Raw genomic sequence first — 22,448 nt, forward strand, 5'->3', positions numbered from 1 at the left:
GTATATGACGCCTAATAAATGTCTAATGTTTTCTAGGCGCACTACCGACCACCATTGCCGGGGCCAGCGAACAAGGCGACGCAGAGGGCGAGGATGCGGCAGTTGCTGCCGATACCGACGATGGAGCGGTAGGGGGAGTGGCAGCACCAGTGGCAGGCGGTGGTAAGTTAGATTCATAATCCTCAACTATTGTTGAACTTGACAGTACACTCACTGCAAGGGTGTACTGCATGTATATGTATACTGTACAGTTGTGACTTAGGGCCCCATTAGGATGGTGGGCGTATTGCCCCCGCCGGGCCGGCTGGAATTCACTGCCGACACCGCAGGGGCAAACCTCCTGCCATCCCTGTAGAAAATATTCAGACCCCCCACATGTCGACCAGGCGGAAAAGGGTTCAATATGGCGGTGGTGTCTCTCTGAACACACCGCCAGCCATATAATCTGCATTTTGGAATGGCTTTGAGTGTCGGCATTGCCGTCCACCACGGAAAGGCATGCAGACATTGCAGAGTATGCTTGGGGGCCCCCATGAAGGGTACCTACCTATGCTATGGTACCCCCCGCCTTTCAAAGCAAAACGTGACAGGCTCTGTGCGGGGCCCGTCATGTTGTGCTTGGAAAAGCAGCACAACATTTTAGCATTGCTTTCAGCAAAGCCAACCAGAATGTTAAAAAAAAACCAGGATGCGCCCGCCACTGTGCCGGGCGCATCATCCTAATTAATTGTCCCCACGGGGCCCCCACCCTTTTTAGCATGAGGATGGCGGGCGGACAAAGTCCGCCCGCTATCCGATGTCGTAAGTAAGTATGAGTTGTTGGGGACGTTTGAAGAGTGAACTAGAAGACTAGAATTCCCTTTAATTGGCATAGGACTAGGAGCCGGAGTATTGAGTAACCAATGGCCTCATCTATCTGATTTCAACTCGGCTTTGAAAGTTTTATGGAGAAGAGCACCTGGTGCACTGTTCAACTAAAAAGTGAAAGACGGGTGGAAGGAAGAAGGACGGGCGACATTTAAAATGTTATGTACTACTGTGCTTTATTTTATAGTGCTACTCTACCATGCCACTATGTGTATAAATAATTAACTTGTCCTACTGTTTTTCTAAGAGTATATTTTACAATTGTCTTTTTTTTTTCTTTTTGATACACAGCTACTCCGAAACTCAACCGGAAGGAGTTGGCCGCCAAGGCACAGCACCGGAAGCTGGAGGCAATCCAGCGGGAATACCGGCGGCTGGTGGCCCTAGCCGAGGAGGAGGAGGAGACTGCAGCAGCAATTGTTCAAGCCTCCTCCAGTGCCCCGGGCCCCAGCCACTGCCCTCCAGCGGTACGGCGCCACCGTCTGGCGGCTGCCCGCCGCCACCGTGCCATCTCCGGTGCCCCCCCCCACTGTGGCTGCAACTGCCGGGGCCTTAGACGCCGCGTCGCCCGTTTAGAGGACGAGATGCGCCAGATGCGTGTCCTCCTTCAGTCCCGCCCCACCACTTAGTCCCTGTCATCCTGTTCTGCCCCTTTTTTAATTCTTGTTTGGGTGGGTGGGTGGGAACTTGTTTGGGTGTTACGGACTTCTATGGACATTGGTTTGGGTTAGTGAGGGGGTGGGTCAGCTTTTGTGGGTTTAGTTTATTTTTGTTAGGGTAAATTAAATATATTTTTCTATGTTACATGCAATGTTGTTAATGTTTTGTAGGTGGGGTAACTGTTTTACATCACACTGTTTCCTTGCTGGTGCATGGCCGCCCATAGCCTGTGTTTGATTTCAATAATTGGCTGACTGTATAAGACACAAACAGATAGATGTGATACACCTCACTCATTGACTGGTCCTTCTAGTACTTTCAGTCTGCCCTGTAGTCTATGCATTCTTTGGAGTGGTGTGTGAAAATGAAATCATTGACAACATGTCCATTATTAATTCTGCCTCCCCCAAACTTCTCTCTTACCGGTGCTTGATGTTTATGTCCAACTGTGGCACAGCACTGGCTGCATGGTGAAGATGGTTTCCTTTTTCATACATGCCATGATTGGGGTGGTGGTGGTTGTGGTAGCAACATAGTAGTAGTAGTAGACACTGGCAGGGCGGCAGCATTTGCAAAAAAAGAGAAGGAGACAGTCAATCGCCTTTGAGAGACTGTTAGGAGTAGTTGAATGAAGTACAGTACAGAACTTACCGAGCAACAATAATATGCTCAAATATTTGACAAAAAAAACAGAATGGTGGTTAGGAGGATAGCCTACTAGACAGAGTTACAAACTATAGTTGTGTCGAGTCACTTGACTAGGCCTACAGCCTAACAGTTAGTGCTGTATATGAGGAATGACAAGAAACAAATCCAATCAATGGCGGCAATTCATGCTGAGGTATATGTTCCTTTGCTAAAAAAAGATAACCTCTGAAATATCCTACTCATGGGTGGCCAAGCAGAAGAAGATTATCGCTCTGCCTTGAAATTGAAGTAGTGTTGCTTTCACCACATCCGCCCCAGCAAGTGTGTGATGAAGTATTGGTGTACAACCACTGCGCCTTCATCGGCCTGGTCGCCCCCACGCTCCTCGCCTCTCCTGCCTCCTGAGCCTCACCTGCTGCCTGTGCCTGATCGCCGACGCCGATTCCGGCGCCCCAGCCGCCGCAGGGCCGACCGCCAAGCCCGCACTGGTTTCCCGCCGCTGCCTGCCTGCGGCCCCGCCCCCCGCCAGCCGATTGGCTCCCATGCTCCCGCCTCCCAGCGGACCCTTCCTCACCGCTCCCTTCTTAAGGGGACCTAGTCTCCTGCTCGGGAGCAACCACTGCGCCTTCATCGGCCTGGTCGCCCCCGCGCTCCTTGCCTCTCCTGCCTCCTGAGCCTCACCTGCTGCCTGTGCCTGATCGCCGATGCCGATTCCGGCGCCCCAGCCGCCGCAGGGCCGACCGCCAAGCCCGCACTGGTTTCCCGCCGCTGCCTGCCTGCGGCCCCGCCCCCCCGCCAGCCGATTGGCTCCCACGCTTCCGCCTCCCAGCGGACCCTCCCTCACCGCTCCCTTCTTAAGGGGACCTAGTCTCCTGCTCGGGAGCAACCACTGCGCCTTCATCGGCCTGGTCGCTCCCACGCTCCTCGCCTCTCCTGCCTCCTGAGCCTCACCTGCTGCCTGTGACTGATCGCCGACGCCGATTCCGGCGCCCCAGCCGCCGCAGGGCCGACCGCCAAGCCCGCACTGGTTTCCCGCCGCTGCCTGCCTGCGGCCCCGCTCACCCGCCAGCCGATTGGCTCCCACGCTCCCGCCTCCCAGCGGACCCTCCCTCACCACTCCCTTCTTATGACGCCCCCAGAGCGACCGCGCAGCGGACGCGTGCAGCGGGAGCACCGATTGAGCGCCAAAGGTGCGCCAAAGGTAAGCCTGTCTGCGCCCGTCCGCACCTGGACCGCGCCCAAAGCCAGGACCCCTGGCGCCCGCAGACACCAGCCCACCCGCCGGACCTACGATGCTACCGAACTCTACGCACTCAACGCCGGCAGAATCCCGGGCTGCTATCGAGCCACCCCGAGACGCACCCACGGACCCTTCTGCTGCCTCTCCTGCAAGTTCACCTGCATTCGGACCTGCACCACTCCAGCACCGACCAAGCCGAACTCCAGCAGCAACCACCTCAAGTGCATCCTGCTCAACACCCGCTCCGTCCACAGACACACCGTCAAGCTCTGGAACCTGCCCGACACCACAGCCCCAGATGTCGCCTTCCTCACGGAAACCTGGATGAACGCCTCCTCAGCACCCGACATCGCCATCGCCATCCCGGACGGCTACAAGATCATCCGGAGGGACCGCGTCAACCACACAGGAGGAGGCATCGCCATCATCCACAGGAACTCCATCCGCGTCACGACCAACACCGACGACACCCTCGCACCCGCCGAACACCTGCACTTCCAGATCCTCATCAACCCCAAGACCACCCTCAGAGGCACCCTCATCTACAGACCCCCGGGACCACGCACCCAATTCAGCGAAGACATCGCCGACTTCATCAGCCCGCACGCCCTCCCCTCCGCTGACTACATCCTCCTCGGGGACCTCAACTTTCACCTGGAGAACAACAACGACCGCAACACCACCACCCTACTGGACAACCTCGCCAACCTCGGTCTCAAGCAGCTGGTGACCACCCCCACCCACTACGCTGGACACACACTCGACCCCGTCTTCTCATCTAGCAAGGACGTCTCCTTCAGCCACGCCACCGGACTCCACTGGACGGACCACAGCTGCGTCCACTTCAGCTTCAGAAGAACCACGATCCACCACCACCAGCAACAGGCTGCACGCAGAAGCTGGAACAAGATCACAGCCGACCAGCTCGCGACTTCCCTGAACATGAACCCTCCCACCAGCGCAACGAACCCAAGCCAGGCGGCCACCAACCTCGCTAAGTGGATCAGCAACTGCGCAGACGACCTCGCCCCCCTGAAGACCCCACCTAGCAGACCCGGCAGCAAGAAAGCCCCATGGTTCACCGACGAACTGAAGAGCTCCAAGAAGAACTGCCGAGCCCTCGAGAAAACCTGGCGCAGAGACCCAACACCGAACAACATGACTGCCCTCAAGCTCGCCACCCGAACACACCACCAACTGATCCACACCACCAGGAAAACTGCCTTCAAAGAACGACTGGACAACAACGCCCACAACAGCAAGGAACTCTTCAACATCGTTAAAGAGCTCTCCAACCCCAACGCCGGAAACAATGACATCACCCCTTCGCAAGACCTCTGCAACTCCCTCGCCTCCTACTTCCACAACAAGATCGCGGACATACACAACAGCTTCAGCCCTCAACCGACGCACGCCACGACTGAACCACCGCCCAACACCACCATCCTCCGCGCCTGGACCCCGATCAGCACCAAAGACACGATGAACTCCATCCACTCCGGATCTCCGACCGACCCCTGCCCTCACCACGTCTTCAACAAGGCCGACACTGTCATCGCACCCCACCTGCGGGACATCATCAACACCTCCTTCGACACCGCCACCTTCCTGGAGAGCTAGAAGCACGCCGAACTCAGCGCCCTACTAAAGAAGCCATCAGCCGACCCCACCGACCTCAAGAACTACCGCCCCATCTCGCTGCTCCCGTTTCCTGCAAAAGTCATCGAGAAGACCGTCAACAAGCAGCTGGCCGCCTTCCTCGAGACGAACGGATCCCTTGACCTCTCGCAGTCTGGCTTCCGGGCCAACCACAGCACCGAGACCGCCCTGATCGCAGCTACCGATGACATCCGAGCCCTGCTCGACAACGGAGAAACAGCAGCCCTCATCCTCCTAGACCTCTCCGCGGCCTTCGACACAGTCTGCCACCGAACCCTAGTGCAGCGCCTCGGCAACGTCGGAATCCAGGAGAAGGCACTGGAATGGATCACCTCGTTCCTCGCCGGAAGGACACAGAGAGTCCGCCTCCCCCCGTTCAGATCAGAAGCCACCAAAGTCATCTGCGGCGTTCCTTAAGGCTCCTCGCTCAGCCCAACCCTCTTCAACGTCTACATGAGCCCCCTCGCAGCCATCGCATGCCAACACAACCTCAACATCATCTCCTACGCCGACGACACCCAGCTGATCCTCTCCCTCACCAACGACCCCACCACCACCAGAGCCAACCTACATGAAGGGATGACAGACGTAGCCAAGTGGATGATGAGCAGCCACCTGAAACTGAACTCGGACAAGACGGAAGTCCTCATCCTGGGATCTTCATCCTCCGCCTGGGACGACTCCTGGTGGTCCCCCGCCCTGGGCAGCGCACCCAAACCAACAGACCACGCACGCAACCTGGGCTTCATCCTAGACTCCTCCCTCTCCATGACCAGACAAGTCAACGCCGTCTCCTCGTCATGCTTCAACATCCTGCGAATGCTACGCAAGATCTTCCGGTAGATCCCCAACGAGACTAGGAAGACGGTCACCCAGGCCTTCGTCACCAGCCGTCTGGACTACGGCAACTCTCTCTACGCCGGAACCACCGCCAAACTCCAGAAGAGACTCCAGCGGATCCAGAACGCCTCAGCACGACTCATCCTGGACATCCCCCGTCGCAGCCACATCTCCGGACACCTGAGAGATCTGCACTGGCTCCCGGTCAACAAGAGAATCACCTTCCGCCTCCTCACCCACGCACACAAGGCCCTACACAACCAAGGCCCAGGATACCTCAACAGCCGCCTCAACTTCTATGCTCCCTCACGCCAACTTCGATCGACTGACCACGCCCTCGCCGCCGTCCCCCGGATCCGAAGAGCCACCACAGGAGGAAGGTCCTTCTCCTACTTGGCCGCCAAGACGTGGAACTCCCTCCCGACCCACCTCCGCCTGACCCAGGACCACCTCGCCTTCAGGAAGCAGCTCAAGACCTGGCTGTTCGAGCAGTAGCGGACCCCCCTCCCCCAGCGCCTTGAGACCCTCCGGGTGAGTAGTGCGCTATATAAATGCTGTGATTGATTGATTGATTTAATTTAGTTACACCTCGACAATAAGTCACACAGCCCGGGGGAAGAGGGTTAGGGTTTGTTGAATGGATGGGAAGGGGGTTTTTGGGAAAGATTTGACATAGAAAAACAGTATGCATACATAGACAAACAAACGACAATCATTGAAGACTACCATATCCATATGTTAAGGGAGAAAAAGGCAATGCATGCATGATGATGAGAGACCCGTATTACATACACTTCTAGTTCTTGTTCTGTTGTGCCGGCCTTAATACTTTAACAGATAGCAAATAGAAATTTTAAATATTGGTAGGGAAGAATCGTAATTACACAGAGCAAACCTAATGATGAATTGATAATAACAACTCCAAGAACACACCGTTGTAAAGATTGTATACAAGATATTAATCAAATTATTTAAAATAAGATAAAAGTGGATACTGTTACTGTCTTATCCTGGTCAAAAATGTGTACTGGATTTTTGCATCTCGGCATTCCTCTTGCTCCTCACGTCCATCAATCTTGGGTGTGTCGCCTCGCCACTCGCCACTGCCCGGCTGGAAAAAAAAAGGTGATTGATTGGTAAGGTAATTAATATGCATTGTAATGTTTTACAAAGTTTCGGGCAAGGCCTGGCCTGTAATTGTAGATTGAAAACCAAAGGGGATATTGAGAAAGAAAGTTAAAACAAATGCACAAGTGATGGTGTAGTGCAACAAGAACACTTTCCGAGGTGGCATCTATGCATCATCTCTACTCTAGTCTGTTTCCGGCATTGACCTTCAACAGAAACAGGAGAGAGCAGGCCCACAGTGCTTAGCATTTAGCACATCCTACGTTAACACTTAAAATTCTTTTTTTTTTCTCTCAAAGAGTTGGACAAACGCAAAGCACATTATCCATTCCAAACATAGCATTTTACAGTTTAAGTTAGTAAAATCAATGCACTGCAGTCATCCCACCGCTACACTCTATTCAACTTTTACACAGACATTTAGGTCTGCTGTGGTTGTTGTTGTTGACGTGTTTACCTTTTGGCTTTTCCGTTTATGCCACTCATGAAACGTCCTCCTGAGTCCTGACTTAATCATCATCATCTCTGATACTTTTACTGACTGACTGTGAAGATCGGCCTGCAGTATAAGTAAAATTTTTATGACACAACAAGAGTAGAAATATAAATATTACTGACTTGAGTCCTTCTTATGAAAGATAGATTACTAGTACACTTTGACATCACTTTGTGCACAACAAACAAACAACGCAAACACAAAGACCAATAGCTTAGAGTCAGGTGTCCAATGCATGCCATTAATTGTCATCATTACCTGTCCCTTCTCATCTTAAGTTAACGGGCCGTCTATTTCGCCATCATCATGATGGACGGTGCTGTTGTGTCAATCATACTCATTGCGCAGATTGAGTGAGTCCCCTTCCTGTATTGAATTAAAAGCAATGGGTCACCAAGCTGCAGGAGAAGTACCAATTTCTTATTTGCAAGAAGGGGGAAATTAGTGTGTTCTGTAGAAAGTTGATTAGTGGCAGTGCACAATTACATAAATTCATGCACAACAAACACAACAAAATCTAAATCATTCAGTCTGCGACTCTGCGTCCAATGCATGGCATCAATCATTACCTGTTCCATTTTATTTTCAGTTAATGGCCAGTCTCTCTCGGCTCTGAAAGGAGGATAGCTATAGTAGTCATCTGATTCATGGTCCACTTCTTTTGGAAGGACTAGGAAAGTTTGAATTTGTTGTTACCATCGTCCAATCATCATTCATGAGGGAAATGGAATTGAGCAGGAGATTCAGTATGATGGAGCGGAGGAGCTGGATTCGGAGGACTGTACTGTCAAATAGCAGACACCTGAAACTTGTATATTAAATTAGAAGAGTAGAAGACAGTGGTAATGGATTTGTTGTGATTCACAAGTTTTTATAACCGGAACAACAGACACATAAACAAAGGGGGAAAAAAGGGAGGAAGACAGTAAGTGCGAGCCTAATTGTCAGGGAAGTATAGCTCGTCCTCAAACTCTGGGGGTTCAGCCAGTAGTAGGTAATCATCTGACACAATACTTCCGTCACCTGAGCCGCTGTCCTCATCTTCCTCCGTTGATTCATGTATTGTGTAATTCGGTGGTATGAAGTGCTGATTCATTTTGATCATTGTTAACCTCTCCACGTTTTTTGGAGATAGACTGGTCCTTCTCAATGTTACAATGGAACCAGCAGCACTGAAAACACGTTCGGAAGAGACACTTGCGACAGGGCAAGCCAGATAGCTTATCGCCAGCCTGCTGAGCTGTGGCCATTCAGACCTTTTCCTATACCAATACTGCAATGGGTTTTGATCAGCGTACACCTCTGTTGGGTCATCCAGATAGGCCTAGACCATCCGCTCAATGTTCAGGGTTGCTGCTGGTAAGCTTTTGTGCTGTTTTTTCTGTGCATCAGCACTGTGCTTACAAAGGCCCATCTTTACATACCAATCCTGTAATGATAATGATTGTACTCGGCCTAATGATCCAGTTATTGTTTCTGTAGTCGATAGTGATGGTGAGTGTTGTGATTGTGAGCCAACCACACTGCCCTCAGCCGACAAAGTTGCACTTGATTCTGCATGGCCTGCTTCAGTATCAGTACTTCTTGTGGGTTGATCTTGCGGGCTTTTAATTAGCAGCCATTTGTTTTCCAACTTACTGGCTGCTTCAGCTATACAACTTTTGTAGCGGGCAACATCATTGTCGGAAAAAGCAAGGAATGTCTTCAGTAGTCCCAATTTTGCACGTGGATCCAGAATTGTGGCACAAATGTAATGTTCTTGTGACCAAATTTTATTTTGTAACCTTACATTTTCAGTTAAGCGCCGGGATAAGCTCTCCACCAAGTCATGGGCTTGCCTTCTGTCCTCTACACCTTTGTATGATTCAGACACATTATTCAGCTCATACTCTAGCATTTGCAATAATGGGATAGCTTGGCCCATTGTACAGTCCTCCTTGCTGACTTCACGTGTGAAGACCTCAAAAGGAGAAAGCATCTCAGTCAGGCATTTAATTAGGCTCCATGTCAAGGATCATGCCTTTAACAGTAGCACTAGCATCCCCTCTTCTTTTCCAGACATATTCATGGAGTGACATGTGCTGTTTGTACAGACGATCAAGCATGTAATACGTTGAGTTCCAACGTGTTGCCACCTCCTGGATGAGTGCCTTGACTGGCATCCTAAGTTCACGTTGGATGATCCTCAGCTGCTTCCGAGCTTTAAAAGAATGGCTGAAATGAGTGCATATTCTTCGGCAGATGGCCAGTAAATTGCTGACTATGGGTTCTTTTTTCAGAAAGTCTATAATGAACTATAATGTTTATGCAGTGCGCCAAACACGGAACCATGAAATAGGAACCAAGTTCCATGGCCTTAAGTACATTACTGCCATTGTCTGTGGCAACAAAACCAATACGAAGCCCTCTGGGCCGCAGCCATTCCAAAACCTTGGTGCGAAACTCGTGTAAAATGTTTTGAGCCGTATGAGATTTCTCCATGGCGAACATGGCTACAGTTGCATGTTTCCGAGTACCTTCAAAAATCGCAGCTGTGTCAACAACACCTCGTGCAGATATTTTATCTTTAACCCCCACAAAAGAGATCCAGTGTGCAGTGATGCACATGTAATCTGTGGCTTGGCAACTGCTTCACATGTCTGTTGTCAGGTGGATATTGTGCACAGCACTCTTCTGCAAAGCGTGTCCAACCAATTCCAGCACATCATGATGTAGTGCCGGAACAGCAATTCTTGCGAAATAGGACCGGCTGGGAACTTTCCATTTCGGGTAGATGGCAGACACAAATTCAAGGAAACCCACCCCTTCCACAAATGAAAAAGGAAGAAGGTCCAGCGCTAACATTTTAGCCAGCTTCGCATTGTACAATGCCGTTGGGTGGTTGCGTTGGAACTGCCCCTCCAACCTAAACATGCTCTCAATGGTAGGCTGGCTTACTTTCCTTAGTGGTGCTGTTTTCATTAACCCACTACGGCTCAACGACACAGATTGTCTCATTGAGGTACTCGCCGGTCGCCTTGGTGTCTCACCCAGACTCTGAGTATGGCTCTTACTGCGGTGCCACTCTGATGTTACTGAGGAGGATGTGGGCGTTACTGCACTACTGGGGACAGGGCTAGAAATGCCTCCCTCTTCTTCACCTGCCACCACAATAATATCGCTCTCTGATTCATCCCGACCAACTTCAATGGGTTGAGTTTTTCTACTTTCTTTTAACTTAAGTAGGTGATCCTCCCACACGATAGTGTGGTGTATTTTTAGATGACTTGCTTGTCCTCCGGTACCATAGTTTGTACCAAGCTTACCACGCCGAACACCTTGCCGACAAATTGAGCATATAGCAACGTTCTCCTCCTTGGCGCTAACAGAAAAGAAGTCCCAAACTGGGGAGGAGAACTTTCTGGCACTGCTGGATGTGCCACTTTCAACACCAGATGAACTAGAGGAGGTGTTTGAAAGTGTGTGCCCCTGTGCACCTACACTGTGACTTTTACTACCACTACCTACTGAGATGGTTGAGCTGGATGTAGGTCCCTGCCGGTCCTTGGAAAATATGGCAGCTGGAGGTAGTGGTGGTGTAACCTGTGTTGGTGAGATCCGTGCTACATCCCGCTCAGTAGCAGCCTTTCTGGATAGGGTGAGAATGTTGGTCTCCAATCCCTTTGGGGCGGGAGTAATGTGCGTGATGACTGGCTCGTCTTCATCAACATCATCACCCCCTCTTCTACATCTACCTCCATAACTCTAAGTTTTTCTGGGACCTTCCTTTTCAGAAGCATTGCCTTGTGGCGTATATCACTCTCAGACCGAGCTGGTGGGACCCAAGTGTCATCACGATCATCAGAAGCGGGGCTTGAAGAAGAAGATGATGGACTAAGCCTCCTTTTCCTTGCTGGTGGTCTGGAAGACAATAGATCTTCTGAAACAGTGGTTTGACTTTGCTCCACTTTGTCTGCAGGAAGCTCGATTTCCTGAAATGCCCCTACGTCAGGAGCAACAACTACTATGGTGGGCTGTTGCGGTGGCTGCTGCTGTTCTTGTTGCGGCGGCTGCTGCTGTTCTTGTTGCGGCGGCTGCTGCTGTTCTTGTTGCGGCGGCTGCACACTGATCTGCTGAGTTTGCGCCTGCGTTGAACTTGATTGTGTACTACTTTGCGGTAATGACATTTCTTCAACATCGCTACTCGTTAGTAGACTGGCTACCTTTGCGACACTAAAGCCCTTGGGCCTAGGTTGGTGGGGTTGGACCGCTGTGCTGCTCCCAGCTTGGTTCCCGGACAACGCTTTGGTGCCAAGAAAAACATTGGCCGGCACACCACCAGTCGTGGTTAATGGCACTTCCTTTTTCTGTTCCTTCTTCTCACCGGCAACTTCCTTGGTACTGGACCTGGTACCTTTCTTTGGGGCCATCTTCTTCAGATGTCAGGCAGGATGCAGATGCACAACAAGTTCTGGTCACACGTGGACGTGATGCGCAGCAGGACTTCTGTCTGGCTGGCAGTACAACGGGTAGCCGGGTGATGCTGATGACACCTCCTACTCTGTCTTTTGTGCACCTAAAAGCAAATAAGACAGGAGAAGAACATCAGTGAAATGTTGCATTTGTTGTTGTGGGTCAGTTACTTAGTACTGTACTAGTGCAAACAAAAGATAGTCTAGCCATTTATGACTTTTTTTTTAACTAGAGCTATGTTATACTACTGTGTACAGCCACACACTACACTCTCAGGAAGGATAGGAAAGTTAATAATAACCACCAAAATAAAAATGTAATGAAAGTGGGGTGGACCATTAAATTATTTGAGCATCTCAGCATCCATGGAGCTGCTGCTGGCAAAGGGGGTGGATGGATGGAAGCAGTAAGCCAAATAGCCAATAGGAAAACCATGCAGGCCTATGGCAAAAGCAGGACACTAATAACTCACAGTCAAAACACCAAAAAAGGCCACCACCCACATGGACACTCACAAATCACAAACAAGCCGGGGGCCTGGGAAACACCAGGAACTGACAAAAGGCCTATAAAAGCCAGGTAAAGGATGCATGCTAAAGCACACTGCTCTGCCTTTTTAATGCAAAAATATGGAAATACGAACATTCACAGGCCCCAAAAAGGTCTGCAGGGTGCATGCATTGCACACCAACACACCAGACACATACAACAAAAGCATGTCTTTAAGACAACCAACATCAGAAAGGCCACCACAAAAAACACACTTCCCCAACTCAATCCAATGCCATCCATGCCCTAAATGATGTCTAAATTCAACAGATCACTCAGAAAACACTTGATTAATAAAGCTGTGGCTACCTGCTCTGATCCTAGTGGATGAAAAAGCAGGCCTGTTGGCAGACAAGGCCAGGCAAGCTTGCAGGCCTAGGCTTCAAAATGGCCACCAGCCACATGGCCAGGCCCAACAACATCACAAAGGCCACCCCCAAAAAACACTTCCCCAACTCAATCCAATGCTATCCATGCCCTAAATGATGTCTAAATTCAACAGACCACACAGAAAACACTTGATTAATAAAGCTGTGGCTACCTGCTCTGACCCTAGTGGATGAAAAAGCAGGCCTGTTGGCAGACAAGGCCAGGCAAGCTTGCAGGCCTAGGCTTCAAAATGGCCACCAGCCACATGGCCAGGCCCAACAACATCACAAAGGCCACCCCAAAAAACACACTTCCCCAACTCAATCCAATGCCATCCATGCCCTAAATGATGTCTAAATTCAACGGATCACACAGAAAACACTTGATTAATAAAGCTGTGGCTACCTGCTCTGATCCTAATGGATGAAAAAGCAGGCCTGTTGGCAGACAAGGCCAGGCAAGCTTGCAGGCCTAGGCTTCAAAATGGCCACCAGCCACATGGCCAGGCCCAACAAAATCACAAAGGCCACCCCCAAAAAGCACACTTCCCCAACTCAATCCAATGCCATCCATGCCCTAAATGTGCTTGAAAATGAAATACATTCAAAAAACAACAAAAGGAACAGTTGCTTCATCATGCACATACACACCCATGAGGCCATGCCCATGGCTAGCTCGGGCCTACTACTACTACTACCCACAAAATAAAAAAAATAAAAAAAGGAATGATGATAATTAATTATCAAAAATAAATTGTAGTTACAACTGCAATGCCCACAATCAAACAAACACAACAACCACTTACTTGTAAAATATCCTATTCCAAAAATCCTCAAATCCAATTGCAATGATGCAGCAGGCAAAAAGAGTGATCTTTCCAGCTCCAAATCCAAAGGCAGAATGAGCAGGAGATGGACAAAGCACTGGGAGGAGACTGCTGGACAGGAACAGGAAGTTGGAGATTCTGTGTCACTTCCTCCCTCTCTCCACCTTTTAAAAAAAGGACTCCTTTCACAAAAAAGGACAGCCAAATGTCAATGTAAGGAGTTGTTTTCATCCAAAATCAGCATTTGCAGAAGGTTTCATGCTGCTAGAGCTGATATTCCTCTCCAAAATGAAAATTTTACATGTTGAGTTCTCGAGCTTCACATTACTTCCGCCGGCGTGTCGAAAATGACATGATCGCGTTCTCATTGTCCCTGTCGCGTTGGATATGACGTGTTCGGGGTCTCTTTCTCCTGTTCGCGTTCAATTAGACGTGCCCGCGTCCTCACCCTCTGGCTCCCAATGTAGAATGACGTGTTCGAGATCTCAATCTTCTCATACTCGCGCGGTGCATGATCGCGAGAAGAAAGACGTGATCGCGCGACAAATGACGTGATCGCGCGACAAATGACGTCAATGCGGCCGCGAACTGTCGCGTGACAGCGCAAAATGGCTACCAACAATCCAACATCTCGTGGAGAACGCGACCGGGTCGGGAAAACTTGTCGGCGAACGCGGGGATTCAGGTAAGGCGATCGCGCGAATGCGAGAATGTATTTTTTTACAGCGCGAGCAAGAAACAAATTATCGCTAAGCTGCGGAATGCGGAAATGTTGACATTTTCGCGCTTTCCGCGGAACGCGAAAATGCCAAAATATCGCAATTTCTGCGAACGGAACGGAATTTTGGCCCAGGCCTAGTGAAATGCTATGTCATCATTATGTACATTGTCACAAAATGTAACGTGTTTTTCAGTGTACGGATTTGCATACAATCTACACCATTCGTAAACCTGCGACTTTATAAGTTTGGAAGTCCATCTGAGCTACGGTCTTCCGTTGAATACCGCAAACTTGTCAAGTGCACTTCTTTCTTAATTGGTGGTTTGAAGGTTGGGGCACATATGCGCACACTGAAGACCGTAATGGTTTTACGTAGGCCTGGGCAAAAATTTCGTTCCGTTCGCGGAAATTGCGATAATTTGACATTTTCGCGTTCCGCGGAGAGCGCGAAAATGTCAAAAATTCCGGTTTCCGCAGCTTGGCGATAATTTGTTTCTTGCTCGCGCTGTAAAATAATACATTCTCGCGCGCGCGCGATCGCCTTACCTGAATCCCTGCGTTCGCCGACAAGTTTTCTTGATCCGGTCGCGTTCTCCATGAGATGTTGTATTGTTTTTAGCCATTTGCGCTGTCTCGCGACAGTTCGCGCCCGCAGTGACGTCATGCGTCGCGCGATCACGTCTTTCTTCTCGCGATCATGCACCGCGAGAACAACTCAAAACAAGATGGCCGCGCCCGCAAGTAACCACATGGGTAAGTTGGCGACCCGCAACCATGCAGAAAATCTCGCGAACATGCCGGAAAAAAACTTCCGCATCTTCGCGATATTTCTGCTTGTTTGCGATAATTTTAAACATTTTCGCGATAATTTGCGAAGGTTAATTCCGCAAATTCCGCCCACCCCTAGTTTTACGTGGTTTGAATTATAGAAACGCGCATGTTTTTCAGTGGCGCATCCAGCCAGTGTATGTTTGAAAAGACCCCTTCTATGCAGACCTGGTATCTATCATCGGAAGTTTTACACAGTCCACCTTCCTCTCAGCAGTTTTTCTTCTTCCCTGAATGTCTGCCTGGAGCAGCTCCTGCTCTCTGCGCCACCTCTCAGTCGTTCATACCACTCTCACCTCAATGCAAACCCTGCACCGCCCCAGCCCATCACTGTTCTATTTATACATCCTCTAAGTTTTCCAAATTTCGCAGGCAGTTTTGTAACAATCGCAGCACTTCTACAAAACTGCAGATATTGCGATTCTTTTGCAAATCATGAAATTGCGAAATCCTGCAGGGTCTGTATAACACACAGTGAGTCCCAGGTGCCACGTTTGGGGCAGGGGTTTGGGGATGCCACAAGAGTGTCCTTCTCCAGCTAGAGGAAACTTGTGCATGCCGAAGGCTTTTACTCTTGTCACCCACAGTCTTCTGTTATATTATGCACCTGGAGCTAAACCAGTGATACATAGCCGGCAGGATTCATTTAGTCCCACTATTATTGTGGATCAGCGTGTGGGCTTATCCACACGCTCAACTCTGTAGAGACATCATCTGGGACTGGCTGGGTTTGGATAAATGGAGCACCATTGCCTGGTTAAATTACATGTGGCGCACATTTCAGGAGCTGGGTTTGGCTTCTCCTTTTTTTGTCCCTGAAGAGTATTAATAAAGATGATAAATCATTGGTCACAAGCCACTTCTGGGATTTTTGTGAAACTAGAAGGCTGCAAACTGATTTACCGAAAAACATGGTGTTGGTTTTTACAGACACTCTGCTAGCACAGAGTCCATTTTTTATTTGACACTATGCCTCACTCTATGTGAGAGGTCTCTCCTTTTCCGTTTTAGGGTTGGTACGGTTTTGCGACTCATGAGCACAGGTAACCCAACTGATATTTTGGGGGGTATATTTTAACTTGTTCCAGCAATGGGTTCTCAGAACAATCACTATCACATCATATGTTTTTCTGCGGCATTTTTTAGATACTATCGCAGACGTTTGCTCAAACCTCTTTTAAAATAATTGGGTCATCGCAAATGTAGAGCAGCTTTTTCCATTTGCAATTATTGGATACACATGATGTTTGGTTCAGTGTATGTTATTTTCCGAAGGCTGGAGTTAGTACTAGGAAAACCAGGGAGGGCCTGCTTTGTTGAAACAATATTTCTCTGTTTGTCGAAATATAAATTCTGTATTTTACCCTTTTTATCATAGTTTTAACAAGTTTTACTTGTTTTTTTTAGCACCTTGCACTTTATACAAATGTTGTCTAATGTCTGATTGCTTTGTGTCTTTTATGGCCAAAAATTGGCTGAGAAAGATTAACTGAATTGAATTGAGTTACTTATAAGTCCCTCGTAAAGCTGTAAAACCTATACCCAGGGTCTGTAAAATTAAATGCTACTAGTGCATCTGCAGCACTTATTGAGCCATTCACTTAAGTAACCCTTTAAAACATGTCTCAGGCCTGCCATTGCAGCATGTGTGCAGTTTTAAACTGCCATTTCAATCTGGCAAAATAAAAAAACATTCTGGCCTAAATCTCCCTTTTAATAAATATTAGTCACGCTTAAGGTAGGCTCTAACCACCCCACAGTGCAGGGTGTAGTGTATTTTGAAAGTAGGAAATGTACCATGTCTTGGTAGTGAAATACGTGTGAATTTGTTTATCACTACTGCAAGGGCTACCACTCCCATAGAATAACATTTATTAAATCAAAACTTTTGATTCGCAGCAGGTAGGAATGTCATGTTTGCACTCAAATGAATTGTGATTTAAAGTGCACTTTAATGATAAAGTTGGATTTCAAGTCACAATTCTGAAAATGACAGTTTTAGAAAGTTGCCATTCTCCTGTCCTAACCCTTTGGTGCCTGCAGCCTGTGTCACATGACTGTGTGTAGTTGGTCCTTGTGTACTCCTCCCAGATAGTGAGACAAAGGGGGACTATGTGTTTGAAGGATGGGCCCTCCTGCCAGGATGGAGGGCAGAGCCGTTACCTACTCCATTTATATTTCAAAGTGGCTGACCCAGCACACTGACAAAGAACTTGACACAGTCCATTGTCACCCTACACCCCTTGAAGCCTGGGCATTGGAGGAAGGACATTCCACAACCAGATGTGGGGGGAAGTCTAGAAGTTGCTCCCACTTCAAAGGCTGGCATCTGACCAACTCTTCAGTACACTACAGTACTTAGATGAACTCTTCAGTACACTCCTAGATCTGTTGAAGAATTTAGAAGGACTGCCTTGTACTCAGAGGACTTCCCTGCTGCCTAAGGCCTGTCTTGTTTCTTAGAGGGCTGCCCTGCTGCTACCAGAGGACTGCACTGCTGCTTGAGGCCTGCCTTTTTTTCAGAGGACTGCCTTGCTGTTTGAAAGAAAGAGAACAATCTCCTTGTTCCTAGGAAGACCTGCATGACTCCATATGTCAATTGGGTGGCCTCCTGTTCTAAGTTGCATGGACACATCAAACTCCAGAGGCCTCGCTGTAACTGCTCAGCTGACCTACTGCACTGCACCTGCATGGACCTGCCTGAGCACTGCAGGCCTCGACTGGAGTGAGTTTCTGTTCCCCATGAGGTGTCTCCCCAGGCCCTGTCACTGTGCCCTTGACTGTCATCAGTTGAGCTCCTTTTGTAAAGAAGGGGATAAATCCTGAAGTTCGGGGCTCTTCATTACTGTGAACAGACACATTTGTGCTGAGATCTTGCCACCTGTGATGACCGCCATTGTGAAGCTCCTGTGAACCCCCTTCTTCACGCTACAGTGAGCACCAGTGATGACCCACAAGGGGAGGTCTACACTTCACACTAAAGTGATTACCATCTGCCACACCCGGCCTGCTCTTCACGATACACCAATGACCACCAGTAACGCTCTCCTCGCTTCTTGTACTCTCGTCCACTGCAACCTGTACTCTATTGGAATGGACTCTATGCACAGGAATTTGAGAGGGTACGTTTGTCAGTTTGACCGGGACGCTATCCTGAAACAGGCCAGGACCAAAGAACCCTTGCTGTATGACAATGCCCCCATCTTGATATTCCCTGACTATACTAAACTGGTCCAACAGCAGCGGCAATCATTCCTAGCGGCTAAGGGCCGCCTGCGAGAGCTCAAGCTCCCATATGCATTGCTCTATCCGGTCCGGCTGCGGGTCGTTTATCTCTCATGTACTTTTTTGATTCCCCAGAGGAGGTATTCCAGTGGACAGATGAGACAGTGCGGCTGCGCCCTCATTCGCCGCCCGGGAGAGACTCTGACTCATCCTTAAGTGGGGTGGCTCGGAATTTGCCTAATGTCAAGGGGAGGGGGTCTAGACGCTCCAGGTCCAGAAGGCGGTCCAGGTCCGGCAATGCCCCGTCACGTGTGGGACCCGCCTCGGGACAAGTGGCACCAGCCGATTGATTAATGTTTGTGTTCACACACTTAAAGTCCTCAGGAACTTAAGATTGGCCGGAGGAGCCTGAAGACGGATGGCATCTCTACTGTACTTTTACAGTCAGGGATACGGGCCAGAGGACGATGGGCTGTATGTTGGGGATCCATAGGCGGGTGAGGGGTGGTACCTCCTGTTGGGTTGGGGTGAGCCTGCTCTGCCCGCCGCGACAGATACTTCACTGTTATTGAGGTATAGGGTGGGGGGAGGGGGTTGGTTGGGTTGTTCAGGGGAGTTGTTGTTTTTAACCGCACTGTTCAATTACATGTTGGAGCCTTGCTGCGCTACTTATTATAGGTCACCAGTGTTCTCCATACTCATGAAGCCCCTAAATGGCTGCTATATCGGGTAGGCCACAAGATTCTTTGGGGTCCCTACGCATACTGAGCTGGAATGTAAGGGGGCATTAGACAAGATCAAGCGCGGAGCAATCCTTAAGCAAGCAAAGCGCGCCAGCGCGGATATTTTAATGTTGCAGGAGACGCACCTCATGGGGGCGAAGGCGCTTTGGATACATACAAGTGTTTCATTCAGGCTTTGTGCGGGGATCCCGGGGAGTCGCAGTCTTGATACACCAACGGGTCCCATACACTCACACGAAGACATGGGCCGACACGCAGGGCAGATACCTTTTCCTCCTGCACACGGTGGGAGGCGAGTCTGTGATATTGGGTAGTGTCTATGCCCCACCGCCATTATCCTGGGGGCTAGTTGAGAAACTTGTCACTGTGTGGGCGGACATTCCAGAGGGCCTCGCAGTGGTTGATGGGGACTGGAATGATGTTGTTGATGTTGTCCTTGACCGGTGGAGGCCCGGCCGGCCCCCGGTGGCTGGCCACCCCACCAAGCTCCACTCCCTGGTGGGGGCCAGGATTGGGTGGACCTGTGGCGCAGGTTGCATGGTAGGACCCAGGAGTACACTTATCTTTCAGCGGTCCATGACTCCTTTTCTTGTATTGACTGCATTTTTGTCTCCCAGGGGGCTTCTGGCAGGGTGGTTGAGGGGGATATTCTCCCCCCTGGCCTCTCGGATCATTCGCCGGTGGCCATTACTCTGCACGCTGCATTGGCACGTGGGCCCTTCCGGTGGCGCCTTTCCACATGGAATCTTCAGAATGAGGATTACAGGGAACGCATGGAAGAGGCTATAGATCAGTATCTATCGCATAATGTAGGGTCGGTGTCTGCGGCGGAATCTCTCTGGGAGGCAATGAAGCTCACTCTTCGTGGGGTAAACATCTCCTTTTGCGCCGCGGCCCGCAGGGTCCATAGGGAGTCTCTTATTCAGGCTGAAGCTACACTTTTGGATCTGGAGACGTGTAGCAGGGATGAAGGGGGGCGGCTGGTCCGCAGCCAACTGTTGCTCGCTCAACAAAGCTACTCATCCCACTTGCTAGACGAAGCCTGCCAGGCTTGGTTGGCAACCCGGAGTAGGATATACAAGTGGGGAGACAAGTCGAGTAAGCTATTACATAGATTGTGTCAAGGAGCGTCGGGCTCCCTGGTTCTCCCGGGTATTATCGGACCTGATGGGTCACCATTATTGGACCCGTTGGCCATAGCAGAGAGTTTTGCGGCGTATTATGCAGACCTCTATGCACCTAGGGACTGTCTGCCAGCAGAGGCGATAGGCTGTTTTTTAGAGGATCTCCTGCCTAGAGCCCTGTCGGACGAGGTCAGTGTGGAGCTGGACCGTTCACTTACAGAGGACAAACTAGGTTCCGCCCTCCGGGAGTTGCACCCCGGGAGGGCCCCAGGTCCCAATGGTTTCCCGAATGAATTTTTTAAACAGTATTTCCTACAACTTGGCCCTCACTATCGCAAAGTTGTGGAGGAAGCCAGGGAGCATGGTCGTCTGCCCAGTGATTGGCGGCATGCAGAGGTGGTGGTCTTTCATAAACCCGGTAGTTCTCCCGAACACCACGCGTCTTATCATCCTATCTCCCTCCTTAATGCCGAGGCCAAGGTCCTGGCCAAGGCATTGGCTAACCGTCTCCGGTCCCATATCTCTTCCCTAGTTCATCGGGACCAAGCCGGGTTTATGCCCCAGCGGGCAACCCGCCACAATATTCGCAGAGCGCACACTGCTATCGCAGCAGTCAGAGGCCTGGGGGTGCGTGCAGCGCTATTGCTCACGGACATGGATCGTGCTTTCGACTCCTTGAGTTGGGAGTATTTATTTGCACTCCTGCGCAGATTGAATTTAGGGCCTCACTTCTTGTCCTATTTAACCCTACTCTATACTGATATAATGGCATCTGTACGTGTGGCGGGTTCAGTCTCGTCGGTTTTTACTATTGGTCGAGGCACCAGGCAGGGGTGCCCATTATCTCCATATCTGTTCGCCTTGTCTATGGAGCCCCTGGCTGCCTGGGTGCGCTTCGATGCGCAAGTGGCCGGTCTCGAATGGGCCGATGGGCTGTCAGATTGCATAGCCCTACATGCCGACAACATGTTGTTTTTTCTTACTGATTTTGGCAGGACTGGCCCGTGGCTGCTGCACATCATGCAGGTGTTCGGCGAGACCTCCGTCCTCTATATGAGTGAGCGAAAGTCCACTCTTTGGGTCTTGGGCGGAGGGGGTGATCTTGGTGCCTGGACCTCCATTGTGCGGGTGGTGCACGGGGGCATGACAACGACATGGGACAGAAACCTAGTGCCAGTGTGGACCAGGGTGCGCAAGGATATTAAGACCTGGTCCCACATGCCCTTATCTATCCATGGTCGCTCGGCCATCTTTAAAATGGTCTCTCTTCCTCGTCTATTATATCAGCTACAAAATCATCCATATCCTATGTATCCAAGATGGTTCCACCAGGTCAATATGGCCTTGGGTCAGTTTTTACGGGGTGGTGGGGCTGCCAGGGTGGACCTCCGTACCTGTTTTCAGTCCACATAATGTGGGGGGCTTGCGACATCTGACATTCTTTCGTACTATATGGCTTTGCACTTGTTGGTTCTTAATGAATTGTGGTACGGGGATAGGCTGGATCCAGAATATGCTGTAGAACGGCGGCTCATGGTTGATCACTCATTGCACACGCTCCTATATTCTGCACCTCTGTGGCGGGCGTTGCCGGTGGTCGCACAGCTCGTTTTTCGGATCTGGAGGCAGGCGCTGAGTAGGATGGGTTGGTGGAACCGTTTGACCCGGGAGACCCCGCTGTGGCAAAATGGACACCTGCCGCAGTTGGCGGTCCTGCCTAGATTCCGTGACTGGGATGCGACTGGGATCTCTACCCTGGGGGACGTTATGCGGGGGCCCGTCTTGAGTTCATTTCAGGACCTGCAGAAAGACTTTCAAATGCCACGTACCCAATTTTTTAAATATCTACAATTTCACCAAGCTTAGCGGGATTGGAGGAGCTGGCCGACTTCAGCCCAGTGGAGGCGAAAGCCTTCATGCGTGATTTGCAAGACCAAAAGATCTCTCAAATGTATCAATCCCTGGTCACACATAGCTCCCCATCTCTGCAGGGTCTCTGTGAGGCATGGGATAGTGATGTGGGCTCGCTTGAGGAGGAGGACTGGGCGGAGGCCCTTGCTTCCCCTCGTGGGG

This window comes from Triturus cristatus, chromosome 10 (genome assembly GCF_964204655.1).
Source record: "Triturus cristatus chromosome 10, aTriCri1.1, whole genome shotgun sequence".
NCBI lineage: Eukaryota > Metazoa > Chordata > Amphibia > Caudata > Salamandridae > Triturus > Triturus cristatus.